The sequence below is a fragment of the Cyprinodon tularosa genome, unplaced genomic scaffold (assembly GCF_016077235.1).
Source record: "Cyprinodon tularosa strain WSP-4 unplaced genomic scaffold, ASM1607723v1 ctg860, whole genome shotgun sequence".
NCBI lineage: Eukaryota > Metazoa > Chordata > Actinopteri > Cyprinodontiformes > Cyprinodontidae > Cyprinodon > Cyprinodon tularosa.
In genome coordinates, this window is record NW_024039630.1 from 438884 (window position 1) to 454325 (window position 15442).

Genomic DNA, 15442 nt, shown 5'->3' on the forward strand with positions numbered 1-15442 from the left:
AATGTCACTCAGTTTGGGGCCTAATAAAAGATTAACACTGCATTTATCAGAGAAAAAAAAAAAAACTTTGAATAGTTTTCTCAAGGTTTCCTGTCATTAGTGGCCTTTATTTGCACTCCAGTCTGAAAATGGGCAGCAGCAGAAACAATGCAGACATCTAGCAAAGATTGGAAATGGTAGACAAATAATAGCAAACTTTTCCAGAGGGAACCGTTTGTTGCAGGTGAGCTGTCACACACAGCCACACTTTCTGCATAATATTTGTCTTTGTGAGTGGCTCATAGTGAAAACCTCTACCATCGCTTCAAGCTTGACAGTTTCTTTAATTTGGCTTTAAGAATGTATTAGAAAATGTCTTGTGTTCCTTTATTGTTTGTGAGCAGAAGAGGCCACCAGAGAAAATAAGATGCGTCTGCATTTTGTTGCCCAATAATCGATTAAAGCTGATTTTATCATGTGGCTAATGGATGATAAATTGCTTTGGGGAGTGGTGGCCTACTGGTTAGAGCATTGCGCTTGGGTCCTGGAGGTTCTGAGTTCAAGTCCCACTCATTCCCACAGACTGCCACTCTGCGTCCCTGAGCAAGACCCTTAACCTAAACCTGCTCCCTGGGCGCCGCACAATGGCAGCCCACTGCTCCCCGAGGGGATGGGTTAAATGCAGAGAGTAAATTTCCCCGTTGTGGGACAATAAAGGGATTTACACATTAACAATTTGAAAGAAGTTACAGACCACACGTGTTTATTGAGCTTTTTAAGATGGTATGATTATCAAAGGTTTGTAACGTTAGTGCAGGGGTCACCAATGCGGTACCCGTGGGCATCAAAGGGCCCCCAAGGAGCACATGGGGTTTCCTCACTCCTCTGAAAAACAGAACGCCTCAGCAGTGGTTTCATTTCTTACTTTATTCTGTTGCCCTTCTTTATTTACATTTTGAATTATAGACCTATATCATTTCTTCTTTTTCATCTGAGATTCTTGAGAAAATGGATGCTAAACAATTGTGTTTGCACTTAGAGCACAATGAACTTTTATAAGAGTTAACGCTTATAAGATTAGGTGAGGTTATTTTGGACTTTCTCTATAGTCATTGTGCTGCTATATACTTAGGCTATTGGAGGACATGGGGACCAATTTTCATCAAATTCCTACTTCTTTACTTTTTCATTATTTGTTGGTTCAAGAAATAACTTTTTTTTCTCTCTCTGCTTTTTCTTATCATAGTTGCTCCATCTGCTCTGCTTAGCTGTGACACCATCCTGGGCGGAGACATCAGCTGGGCTGCAGCTGTCACCAACTTACATTGAAAATGATAGAATGGGGCTTTTTTCCGGGTTTAGTCTTGTTTCTCTCCTAGACATAGCTATTAGCTCGTCTTTTACTATAACTAACTTTTTGTGCTCTCTTTCATCCATTTAAGATGAAAACCTGATCAGGGGTCATTTGTTTAACTATTTCTTTACTACACAGAGGTATCAACTAAGCTAGTTTACAATTATCTCCTTTATGTCTGCCCCTGTCTTTTCAGATCCCCAGTATGCCTCGGCAAAAAGCTGCTCACACTGAGCTTTGATCTGGTTTCTTTGTGTTAAAGCAGAGTTTTTCTCTCCACTGTCACTGTGAAGGGAACAGTAATGCATCTTACTTCCCACTGTTGCCACATGTTCGTCCAGAACGAGTAAATTCTGCAATGAGTTGATAGAACCAGCTGGGTGGTGGTAGTGTGATGGTCTGGCTGCTTCATGACTTGGATGTGTCACAGTCTTGGTTCTGTAATTTTTGTTCTTTTCTCCATTTTTTCTAGTTTTATTGGTTTAATTCCTATTTTGTTGTATTTTCTGGATTTATTTTAGTTCTTAGGTTTTTATTTGTTGCCCTCTTGTGTTGGTCTCCTTTTCTAGACTCCTCTCACCTGCTCCCAATCAGCTCGTTGTTCAGTCTCCCATAAATACTCTCCTTGTGCAGTTCCTCAGCGCTGGCTCCTTGTGATTGTTTTCCCCTGATGTCGCCATGGTTCTGGTTTGTTTTACATTTTTCATGTTGGATTTTTGGATTCCTGCCTCACTTGTTTGTGAACATTTAATTAAATCTACAAAAACTCACCTCTGCCTCCCTGCCTCTGCATTTGGGTCCTCAAACCTCAACCAAACCCTGACAGGATGATGCTCTTCAGCAGAAGTTTCAAAGCAGAATCCATCGATCAATTCATGACCTTAACTTTAGTACATTTTTGATTGTGAAACATGGACAGTAACACAAATTTGACTATAGTCCACTTCTGTATGTCTAAAAAACAAAATGAGGTTTAGGATTTGCTTAGTCAAAGTTTAATCTTAAATACAATTTAGTTAATTCAGGCTGACCTTAAACAGACTGTTATGAGATGATGTTTGAATGAAGTGATTTATTTTGACATGACAGATAGCTGCTCAAGAACTCTTGGCAAAAAATCTGAACTATCCGTTAAAGAAGAGCCACATACATGTTTGTGTGATGGTCCAGTTCAAATGTGGCTTAGAAGTAACCAAAAAAGCATCAAATTAAAATTTGATTTGGTTTCATCTAGGCAGAAAAGCAAAAAACAAAATTATCCTCTGCTGTTTAGAAACAGATTTTTAAGTGCATTGAAATGCCAGCAGTCAACATTTAGCCAGGGTGACACTGTGCAGAGACAGATACTGACTGCAGAGGCTGGACATATTGATTCTCCAGGCTCTCAGTTTGATCAGCTTCTGGATAACTGGAGGGCAGCTCTGCCCTTGACTCCCTCCGATATACTGACCTAAAGGCACTGCAGGCATCAAACCAGACAGCTGCACTATTTCTGTAGCAGATACCATCTTGTTTACATGCAGCAGCCTCAGCTGAACCTGCAGGATGACCTTTGAAGTGAAATGAAGCATCTGGTTTCGTTGTTTTGATGCTTTAAAACCTACCAGCAGAAACAACACCCTGAACAGCATCGCCGAAACAAGTAGTTGTTTTTTTTCAGCTTTGACCCAATTTACAGAGCTATACTGTTGCCTGTAAGCCTAGATTTATCACTGCAACTGATCCAAATGCTAAAAAAGTAGCCAGTCAGGCAATGAGGTAAACAAAAATGAAAAACACTGGCAGCAAAGATTTAAGAGACTTTAACAACATCCAACTGATCAGTTAAAGAAACAATGTTTTGTTGACGTTTTTCCCTTATTTTAGCAAGTTTTGAAAACTTTCATCCCTCAGATTAGCCTCGTGAGACCATCCTGATCTCGCGAGCTTTCAAGGTTTCACTCGCTAATCAGTCTGGAGACTCTCCGTTAAAGAAAATTTGGAGCCGTTCACCAAAGGAACGTCCAATCAGCGTTGGCTTTGAGGCGGGTTGAGGTGTGACGCAACGAGAAGCGCGACAGTTCAGTCTAAAGAACATGGCGCCTTCAGCCGATGAAACTAGCGTTAGCGTGGCTATCGAGGAAGTTTTATCGGAATTACAGAGTATTTCTTCACTGAAAGAAGAGCAAAACACTGCTCTGGAGGCTTTTCTCAGAGGAAAAGATGTTTTTGCTCTTCTCCCGACTGGTTTCGGCAAGAGTAGCCTGGCTTGTGGTTGTGTTTTCGTCAACACTCTGTTAGTACGTCATATGCTTTGTTGATCTGATTGGTCTGGTTTAGAGCTCATCATAGAACTGAAACAGCTCTGGTTAATGTCACTAATGATATTCTCATGGCCTCAGTATGGAAGTAAATTTGTGTCGCTGGGATTTGAATAAAAAATGCCACTGAAATTTAAATGTTACATGTTTGTACTTACTGTACAGTGTTTAAATATATTCAGAACACATTTTTGACCTAAAAAAAAAAATTCATTGTCATTATTTCTACACAGCTGAAATTTCATTTGTTATTTTCTCTTCAAGCTAAAAATTCACATGACTATTTCAAAGTGATTATATTTTCAATACTTATTTTTCAGTTAAATTTTTCAGTGTTAAAAAAATCTGCATATAAAAAAATTCAACCTTTCAAAATTCAAACTCAATATTTTCAGCCTCCTGAGATTCAACTGGCTCTATTTCACTGTCTTAAATTCGGCGTCTAAATTCAGTGTAAAAAGGGAAGGGTTACTTCAGGTCACAGACATTAGCAATGGATTGTGGCGTCCAACACCCAGCCAATCCCGTTATGTTTTCTTAGTCACGTGACGTGACGCTTGTGGCACAGATTTACTTCCATACCTCAGATAATGGTGTTGTATGTATGTGTGTATAGGTTTATCAACTTCTTTTCTTTTTGATAAAGCTTGTAAGGCTGGCTCAGCTTATTCTGAGCTCTCTCTTCAGTCATTTTGCTGCTATATACTTAGGCTACTGGAGGACATGGGCACCACTTTTTTTTTAATCAAAATCCTACTTCTCTTTTTTTCACTATTTGTTGGTTCAACAATTAACTTTTTTCTCTCTCTGTTCTCTTATTATAGTTTCTGCAGCATCTGGTCTTGTGCTCTGCTTAGCTGTGAAACCATCCCGGACAGAGACACCAGCTGGGCTGCTTTTCTCAACAACCTCCAAAGAAAAGGATAGAGTGGGGCTTTCTTCAGGGTTTAGTCTTGTTTCTCTCCAAGAAATAGCTTTTGGCTCATCGTTTAATTTCATGCTTGAGAGCTGAATTGAGAGCTCATTTGCTTAATTATTTATTTACTACACAAATGTACCTTTTGACATGATGGAAATCTACTGAAATATGCAAGATGGCTGTCCATTTCAACTTATTTAGGCTTCTTATCAAACTAGAAAACCTGATAAATATGGTAGCTCTGAAACGTGACCAGACTAGCTGCAGGATGACTATTTAAATAATAAGTTTCTATTATTTTAAAGTACACAACCATTTTATTTTAATTGACAAAAATCATCTTGTCTTGAAAAAAAGCTTTCCTAATCTGGAATTGCTTGTTTACTCCCAAGTAGGCCTGTTGTGATTCTATTATTAGAGTCAGCGCATGTTTTATTAAAACAGGGCATTGATAAAGTCCAACTGTTACATTTCATTGTTTGTTTTTTGCTGTTTAAAAACACTCTTAGTGATCTTAACACTCTGAAAAAAACAAAAAAAAAACAGAGAAAGAACATTAGTTGAGTTTAATTAATGCTCTGGGTCTCAGTCAGCTGTGTGTTATTCCCACTTCGCATTTCTGACTCAGATGCAGGATATTAGGATGACAATCAAGGAGGTACTGGATGCAATTTTTGTACTTCTGTTTACATGATGAACATGGAAAAGGCAGACGACTATCTGCTTAACGTTGCAATAAAACAATTTATTCAAAATAAAAATTCTTCACACCTTTGTTGTCCTTGACTAGTGTCTTTCACATAGTGTCTTTTTTCATAGCATTGCTTTCTGTCGGAGATTGACTTTTAAACATTTTTTAAACTTGAGATGTTCAGGTTGAGGTTGGTTCCTCTTCAGAGAGGTAACCTGCTTTATCTGTTCCATACAATGGCTGAGGTGCAAACGCAGTGCAATTACACAAAACACATGCAAAAAAGCTGCAAGTCAAAATCTGTAAACTAGTTATTCAGATTGCAGATAAAATGGGGCCAGCTCAGAGTTAAGCGATGTACGGGATGCTCAAACAACTAAAAAAAGAATCAATTAAATATCTGGTACCATATGGGTTGTTGATTGTCTCCCCCTTGTGGTCTGGAGGACTTCCATTATGCTGAGCTACTTACTTTGCTTGTTTTTGCTCCGTCCATGTGTTTTTTGTGTTTGCATCATAGTGGGCTTCATGATGGTAGTGTGTTTCTCTGTTGCAGCATTCTTTCTTCGCATGTGCATCGTGAATTTCTTAATTATTGTGTTAGCTAGTCTATTTTTTGGTAATTTCTTTACATTTTTTACTTTCATGGCGTTTGGGACCCTCAGCGACCGTAGATCAGTTTTCTTGTCTGTTTAGGGTCATCGGCCCGATTGAACTCCTAGCAGGCCCCACGTTTCAACCGTCTTGTTTATTTTTGTTGGAGCAAGTCCTCCGTTATATTTGCATCCGTACAATAAATGAATACCCATTGTCCATGGGCAGTAGCGCCACCAGGGGGTGACCCCGGCCACCCTGTGCAATGCTCTGGCCACCCCACTCGCCAGTGTAAATTGTAGTAGCATCAGTTTAGATTTCATGCCATTATGCCCTAGCTTTGTGAGACCATCCTGATCTCGCGAGCTTTCAAGGTTTCACTCGCAGATCAGTCTGGAGACTCTCCGTTGAAGAAAATTTGGAGCCGTTCACCAAACGAACGTCCAATCAGCGTTGGCTTTGAGGCGGGTTGAGGTGTGACGCAACGAGAAGCGCGACAGTTCAGTCTAAAGAACATGGCGGCTTCAGCCGATGAAACTAGCGTTAGCGTGGCTATCGAGCAAGTTTTATCGGAATTACAGAGTATTTCTTCACTGAAAGAAGAGCAAAACACTGCTCTGGAGGCTTTTCTCAGAGGAAAAGATGTTTTTGCTCTTCTCCCGACTGGTTTCGGCAGGAGTAGCCTGGCTGTTAGTACGTCATATGCTTCGTTGATCTGATTGGTTTATTTGGCCCGTCTATCACCAACATAGGCCAATCAGCTAACGAGTATTTTCGCCCCCTCCCAAAATTACTTCAACGGAAGGTTTCCAGATGGATATGCGGAGCAAATCCATCTGGCGGAGTCAGGTTAATTATGCCCAGCCAGTGATGTCATATTAAAAATCACACCATAAACCAAGATATGAGTCTTTATGATTTCTACAGGCAGGTTTACCACAATAGTAGATTCAAACACGGAAAAATGGCTTTTGGTTTCAGTTGCCACCCCAAGATTTTTAGTGGCCCCATCTGGCCCCCCCATGAAAGATTTCTGGAGGTGCCACTGTCCACGGGAGCTGCTACAGACCTCAGCCATACTGTGGGTGGAGCCGTGTCTCCCAGTGGATCAGTCCGTGCTGATGTGAAGCTGCCCTCTCTGGGGTTCATGCGATTGGTGTTCCACCAGGCTTAGGCCTTGGAGACGCTTCATTTGGGTTCTATCTCCCTGAAGAGCAGACCTAATTTCCTTTAATCTGAGACTCAGCTGATTGAGACCTGGACACAGCCGAGGATTTGGATTGGACAAAAGTTCCTAACATACACTTCAGCAAGTTCTGGGAAGGGATAAATCTGACTGAAACTTTTCCTGAATGTCCCTAAACTTTATTTTGTTTTGGAAACTCAGGGTTTTACTCAGATTCCAGGTCAGGTGCCAGAACACCAAGCGGTTTAGATAAACCACTTCTGCACAACCAGGTCAAATATCAAACCTAAATTACTGATGGCTTCAAAAAAGCATTTGGTTAAGGAACTACAGGCTCATACTGTATATAGAAATGCAAAGGTGGGTAAGGTACCCAAAAATTGGTCACAAAAGTAACAATACATTATCACATTTTTACTCAAATGAGAGTAAGAAAGGCAACTGAAGTACTGATTAATCATAATGTCTGATAGTTAATAATATATTATGTGCGTATTTAATGAAAAATTAAAACTAACTGAAAAAAATAGTCCATTACACATTAAAACTATGTAACCAGTACATTCAGTGACTATTTTTCCTCCTGACTACATGTTAGCTCGACCTCCAAATGTCAGGCTGGCTAAGTTCAAAGAAGAAATGACTCATTTTGACATAAATATTAACTGTGTGTTTAGAGCCTTGGAGAATCCAAACATTTAGCTCAAGGTGAAGCAGTGATATTTTACCAAGATAAAGGAAAATGAAAACAAATGCTGCAGGAAAAGAAATATTACTCAAGTAACTAAAGTACCTGAGTAAATGTAAGGTTTTACTCCTCAGCTCTGCGAATATGTCTTTATTTTAAAGCTGTTGGTACAATATAAGTCATTTTGTGGATCAAGGGAAATTCAAGATCTTGTTTTCTTTAAAAAGACATAAAATGTAGGGCTGCATGATATTGGGATTTTGGCCGATATCCGATATGCCGATATTTTAAAACTCATGTAGCCGATAACCGATATCGATACCGATGTTAAAGCTGGACAAAAATAAGTAGTCATTGTTGAAAATAGCAGTTTTGTTATCCATTTCTGACACTTTGAAAAATAATATACTCAAATATATTTTCATATGCTAATATCAAATTGATTTTTAAAAACGCGGTATGGATCTATTTTACTTTTTAAAATCTCGTGAAATTTCATTGTTCTGTTACAAACTCTCGTGATGTTTTGCAAATTCTTGTGAGATTTTGTTAGTAAAATAGATTGATACCGCGTCAATATATCAACATAAAAATATGGCAACATTTGGTGAATTTTCGGGGGATTTCGTAGCATAACGATGACATATAGCAATATTTCATTAGTAAAAGAGATTGATATGGTGTTTTTAAATGCTAATATAAGATATTTTAATGTATCAATATTTTTTCCCCCGTCTTTAGAAGTTTTTAAGTCTGTAAAAAAGAAGTTTTTGAGGAAGAAGTAGTATATTTTTTTTTTAGACTTTAGAAACTCAGAAGCTGATCAAATATCGGGTTAAATATCGGTGGGGTGGCCGATGTCTGATATTCAATTTTAAGCCGATACCGATAGGGGGCCGATTATATTGCGCATCCCTAACAAAATGTATGTTATATAATCATAATTCCTGGAAAAGTGAATTGTTACTAAATATGCTAAAAGCTAAATGCTTTCTAAAACCTACAATACAGCAATTGAGGTAATCCCATTCCGCTATCATCGCAACCCCTAATCGCTTTACAGGGGAGCAGAAGACCTCGCCTATTCAGCCAGGCTAACAATTCCCTTTAACGACCCCCCTTTCAGAGGCATAGACAGGTATGGGGCATTGCAGGCTAACAAAGAAGCCAAACGACCCCCATTCCTAAGGGGTGGACTCGCTTATCCGCTTCTATTTGCATGTTTTCTAAACAAAGAAAGGGCTTTGTTGGGCTACTGTATAAAGCCTGGAACTCAACACTATTTCTGACATTTTGAATTAATAAAGCTTCCTGGATGGGAAGAGAAACGTCTTCAAACTTTGAAACAAAGTCCAGTGGATTGTTTCTTTTTATACTTTTTTGGAATTACTAAATGAATGTGACGCATGCCTACGATGAAGCTATAGAGCCCAGTGAGTGGAACCAATACAGACATGAACCATTTCAGACAGGAAGGAGATTAGCCTGCATGGAAGGTGCTGGTTAACCTTTACAGATAACCTCCCTCTGGAAGTTAGAGGCACAGATAAGGCAAACAGATTTGATTCTTTTGTCACTTTAATGAGAGCAGATTACATCACAGTGGTCTTCTGCTAAAGAAGGGTTAACATGCCAGAAAAAGGACCATGCAGGTACGTCTAGAAGCGCCTGCTCCTCGTTTGTTGTTGATCATGACTGCGGCAGATCGTTAGCACAGAGTGAGTCTGTTTATTTGTTAAGGCAATCGATTGCTACAAAGGAAAGAGATAGATATGGGCTGTGACATGCATGGGGAAATCATTCAGACAGGCTGGGAGCAGACATGTGGCGCTGGCCGCCCTTTGATCTGACATCCAGGCTTCTTGTGGAAACTCTCCGGTCCTTCATCTAACCGATGGCTTTAAGCAAAAAGAAAAGCAATGAATCCAGAACAAAAATGGAAATAAGTTGGATCCACTTGTGATGGAGTTAACTTCAGAGGAAATATTACAAACAATATATATATACATTTGTATAACATCTAAAATCATTCTCTCGTTAAATGTACAGTTACTGTAAACATGCACTCTGTAACCACTGAGTCCTGTCGGCGCTCCGGCTCCACTCCCATATAAACAATCACCTTTTTGTATTGGGATATTTCGGCTTCAGCCGACCGCTGATATGGAAAGAAATGAGCGATAAACTGTCGGATCACATCTGGGCGACTGGTTCCTGTGTGGTACCTGAGCTCTGACTCAGTGGCTGTTAAAGGGAAGCAGGGTGTGAACACTGGAGCTCAGGTTGGGCCATCAGAACCTCCCCTGCAGCAGCCAGCTCTCCACATCAGCTAAATCACATCATATAAAGGTCGTCTTAAGATTAAAGGGTTCATTCTTAGGTTTTTTTATTTTATTTTATCAGGAATAGTCCCCTAAGGAGTAAAACATATAATTCAGTATAAGATTGATGTAAAGAAATGAAATCCTCAGAGTGAAGGAAGGTGGGATGCATCCTCGATTTAACTGAGTGAAGTTTTTTAAAGAGTGAAATATTCACACATCTATTTACACGTATTAAACATCTATACTTCATAAGATACAATCATTAGGAAAAGTATAAGCAGTTCTACTAAAAATGGCCTGGAAGAGCAAGTCCTCCATTACTGCATCCGCTTTGTGCAAAGAAACTTCTGTGATGCTTTCCTCGGGCTTCTGGGAGATTTATTTTTGTTAAATTTGTTTTTTATAAGGGAGTATTGGGGCCAGGCTAGAGATATTGTTTTTTTTTTATTTCGAGAATAAAGTCGTATCATTATGAGAATAAAGACATAAAATTACGAAAATAAAGCCGCAAAGGGAATAACCATACAATTACGAGAATAAAGTTGCAACATTTTGAAAATAAAGTAAAAAAATTACGAGAATAAAGTCTTAAAATTACGAAAATAAAGCCGCAAAGGGAATAGCCATACAATTACGAGAATAAAGTTGTAAAATTATGAGAATAAAGACATAAAATTACGAAAATAAAGCCGCAAAGGGAATAGCCATACAATTACGAGAATAAAGTTGCAACATTTTGAAAATAAAGTCAAAAAATTATGAGAATAAAGTCAAAAAATTATGAGAATAAAGTCTTAAAATTATGAGAATAAAGTAATAAAATTACAAGAATAAAGTCGTAAAATTATGAGAATAAAGACATAAAATTACGAAAATAAAGCCGCAAAGGGAATAGCCATACAATTATGAGAATAAAGTTGCAACATTTTGAAAATAAAGTAAAACAATTACTAGAATAAAGTCTTAAAATTATGAGAATAAAGCCATAAAATTACCAAAAAAAGTTGTAAATTTACGAGAATAAACTCATAGTATTCTGAGAATAAAGTCCTAATATTAGGAGAATAAAGTTGTATTTTATGACAACTCCTACAAGAAGCCCTGTCTTCCCTAAAACGAGGAAGGTTGAGCATCATGTGAAGTTCTACTTTGACAAATCAGGAAATCTTTTAGCAGCAGCATCAAACTGGGCAGGATGTCAAAGTGGACTCTGGTTGCTGATTGGTGGAGCTGGTCGGCCGTCTTATGCTGGGCGGAGCTCCAAGCTTTCTTTCTGAAACAGGTTGTGGTTTGATGACTTTATTCTCGTAATGTTACGACTTTAATCTGGTAATATAAAGACTTTATTCTTGGAATAAAAAAAAAAAGAAAGAATAATCTCTAGCCAAGTCCTAATACTCTGTGATAGTTTTATAAGAATAAAACCAAAAGTTAAAGCTAGCAGTGGAACCCCCCACAGGATGTGTGATCATATTCATGGATGCAGTTCATTACGCCCTGAACAATGGATCCCGGGTTCAACAAATATTTAAGGATTGTTTGTGACCAGTTTAACATTTTGGCACAATTTAGCTGGGAACTAGACCAAAGCTGAGGTGAGAAATCTTATACAACTAGATTCAGTCAAAAATACAGTCAGTGGAAAAGTTAACTCTCTTCGGTTTTGCCGTTACACAGTATAATCAGAACATTTTTTTATCAGATTCTACTGGGACTTCAGTAATATTAAAGTAGAGGCAGACTTTTTTTTTCTTGTGATGGTATCAGCTGATGCGTACACCTTTTTCCTGGTTCAGTGGTGGCATCATGTGAAGTGCATGCTTTGCTGCTCCCTCCATTCATTTTTTACTTGGTTTCTTAAAGGAAAAGTTCAGTCAGCAAGGAATAATCAATGGATCATTATTTATACCTAAAACTAACACGTTTGCGGTTATTTAATGAATTTAGCGTTAATCACTAAAACAATAAAAATATCACTGAGTCTGGGAGCGGCCATTTTTTCCAAATATAGTGACCCCTCCCTCCTGCATTTTCCAGCAGTGACATCACGGTGCGGTAAGCCTAGCGCCATTCTCCCCGCTTTACAAGCAAAATCAATGGGAACTACTAGACACATCTGCAATCAACAACAATTATTGAAGATTTCCAGAGGACTTCACCATTGAAATTCACCAGAGCTATAGTGAAACTGACAATGCCCACGTGCATGGCAGCTGGATGTTGGAATACATCGGTTAAAAGTGAAAAAAACGAGTTATTTCACCTTTCTGATTCCTGATCCTCCACGGACGGGTTCTGTTCGGAATCCAGTTTGTGTGGTCTGTTGTTTTGTGTTTGTCTCTCCCTCCACCACCAGGTGGCGCCCTGTCCTCGTTGGTCCTCCCTGCACGCCTGTGTCTCGTTGGATCATTATCTGGAGGAGTACTTAAGCCATGGACTGCCACTACCTCGACGCCAGTATTTGCCAGTTTTGGGTACTCTAGCCAAGCTGAGTTCTAACTAAGTCTTTGTTTCACTGAGCCTAACCTTGTTTTGGTCTTTGCCTTTTCGGCAGGAAGTCATCCTGCAAGCTGGATTTTTGGCCTTCTTCCCCTGGAAGGATTGTTTGAGTCTCACACTGAGCAGGGGATTAACCTCCACAAGTTCCATTCAAGTTCTCCTCGATTTCTGAGTGACAGTCCTCTCATACTCCTCTGGGTCCCCCCTTCACCAAGTCAACCCACACAGACTGGATACGAAGCGTGAGAAGAACCCTCCCAAACACGAGTCCCTCACTAGAATTATCCTTACGGCAACCAAGATTCCCACGGTACCTGAACTCACCTCTGTGAACTTCCCTCCTCCCTTCCAGTCCGGTTCACCAGCCCTCTGACTACACTGAGTTTCCTGAATCCCGTTCAAACCTTTGTCTTGCTGTCTGAGTGGTTCTCTGCATTTTGGGTCAGATCCTTAAATAAATCATGACGGGTTGGTCGTTGGATCGCCAACTTGAAGAGGGAGGATTTGCCATCGAACTTCTGGCCAGAGAAAAAACACGTAATATGTAGCCAACATTTGGAAGAAGAATGTTTTCAAGATGACTTGGATAATAGCGCGTTGTGACAAACACCAGATACAGCACTGGGACTTGATCAACAACCGATACCGCACCGTGACGTCACTAACCAGTAGGTGGCAGTAGTGTTCTTTGACAAACACGGATGCCTCCAGTAAAGCACATTCAAATGAAAATTACGCTCGATTAAAAACACTGATAAGTACTTTCAGAAGTTTTAATTCTGAATATGACTGAACTTTCCCTTTAATAAAGATTTATTTTGATATAATTACGGATTGGGTAACAATCGTTTTCAGTAAAGCATCGGCCATAAAAAACTGTATGAGTTGACCTGTTAATTAAACACACAGTAGCTCCTGTGATTTTGCCACTTATTTAACAAATACGAAGCTAAAACAGAAAAGCTAACCTTAGGATTTAATAACCTGGATTACAAATGTCCTGAATGATCTAAAATCTTTATTTCTGCACGACGCTCTGATTTGATTGACGTCCGGGCTTTGACTAGACCAATGAGACATTGACTCTTCCTAATGAGACACTGCCTTGCAGATTTGCTGCTGCAGTTTTTCTCCAGACATGACGTTCTTGCAGAAACCTCCAGCTTTGAGTTCGACCAGATTCATCTCAGGAACCCAAAGCTCCATACGGGCATCTCTTCCATCTAACCTTATTGGCTGAGTCTCTGTGTACTTGTCCTCTCATGCACTCTGAGATAGAGCTCTCTTGCTTTTAATTTTGTCATCTCTCAGACCGTCTGGTGTAAATGTGCCAAGACATTCACGCATGGGAAGGATGGCAGCTGTCCTTTCTGCTATTTCTCAAATCTGATGGAAGCAGGGAGGCTTTAAGCTTTCAGATGCGCCGCTTTACCCAGTTTAGCTTCATCCTTGCCTAAAAAATGCTACCAGTATTTATTTTCTAGTAGACCTGATGTTGAATTTTAATTGATTGAGAAGCTAACGAAGAACAAATGATTTTCTTTGCATTGATGCGGCCCAGACGGAGTGGAAAAGTGTCTTTGGAGAGTGACTGCAGCAGCGGGACATCGATCGGCACCAAATCCGCCTCTTATCAGTGATATATTAAAGACATTCATGTGTACATTTATAGTATAAGTGAACTAGACCTATCTTCCAGAAATATACATATTCTATCTGCACAAACTCTTAGAATATACTTGGTCTGAACAGTTATATGGATACGTTTGTTGCAAACATGAAAGTGAGCTTTAATATCACTATTCTGTCATTTTGAGCAAATTCTTTTTGATTGTGTGAACTAGAATGGACTCCGTTAATAAGGGTCTGGGTCCCACACTGGAAAAAAATCTAAATCTAGATAAGTCATTTTTTTTCTTAAAATAAGTGCATTTTTTCTTGAATTGAGGAGGTAAGTGAGACACTTTGCCAATGGAAAAAGACAATTTATATTAAAATAAGAAAACACAATTACATTGTCTTATTTCTAGTATACACACTGCCTGGCCAAAAAAAACGTTGCCACCTGGATTCAACTAAGCAAATAGGTACGAGCCTCCTATTGGATAATTACTGCGATTATCTTTCAGCTGGCAACAAGTTATTTAACCCCAACTGGTGCAATGACTTGCTTCTCATTTCCTAAACAACCATGTGGAAAGACACATCCCGTGGTCGTGGAAAAGATATTAGTCTGTTTGAGATGGGTCAAATCATTGGCATGCATCAAGCGGAGAAAACATCTAAAGAGATTGCAGAAACTACTAAAATTGGGTTAAGAACTGTCCAACACATTATTAAAAACTGGAAGGATAGTGGGGACCCATCATCTTCAAGGAAGAAATGTGGCCGGAAAAAGATCCTGAATGATGGTGATCGGCGATCACTTAAACGTGCGGTGAGATCAAATCGAAGAAAAACAACAGTAGAACTCAGGGCTATGTTTAATACTGAAAGTAAGAGCATTTCCACACGCACAATGCGAAGGGAACTCAAGGGATTGGGACTCAACAGCTGTGTAGGTGTAAGAAAACCACTAATCAGTGAAACTAACTGGAAAAAAAAGGAGGAGCATAAAGATTGGACTGTGGAGCAATGGAAGAAGGTCATGTGGTCTGATGAGTCCAGATTGACCCTGTTCCAGAGTGATGGGCCAATCAGGGTAAGAAGAGATGCACCCACCATGCCTAGTGCCTACTGTACAAGCCTGTGGGGGCGGTGTTATGATCTGGGTTTGCTGCAGTTGCTCAGGTCTAGGTTCAGCAACAGTATGTGCTCAAAGAATGAGGTCAACTGACTACCTGAATATACTGAATGACCAGGTTATTCCATCAATGGACCTTTCCTTTCCTGATGGCACAGGCATATT

The 15442-nt window shown here is 39.5% G+C and overlaps 1 long non-coding RNA gene across 1 annotated transcript; it reads right to left on the reverse strand.

The window, feature by feature from the left end:
• Window positions 1-982: 982 nt before the first annotated feature.
• LOC119775278 lies at window positions 983-15081 on the reverse strand. The gene is made up of 3 exons (XR_005279626.1): window positions 14690-15081; window positions 11353-11354; window positions 983-994 (listed from the first exon to the last, which is right to left on the reverse strand). It is a non-coding gene; the product is annotated as an uncharacterized LOC119775278 (long non-coding RNA).
• Between the last annotated feature and the right edge of the window lie 361 nt (window positions 15082-15442).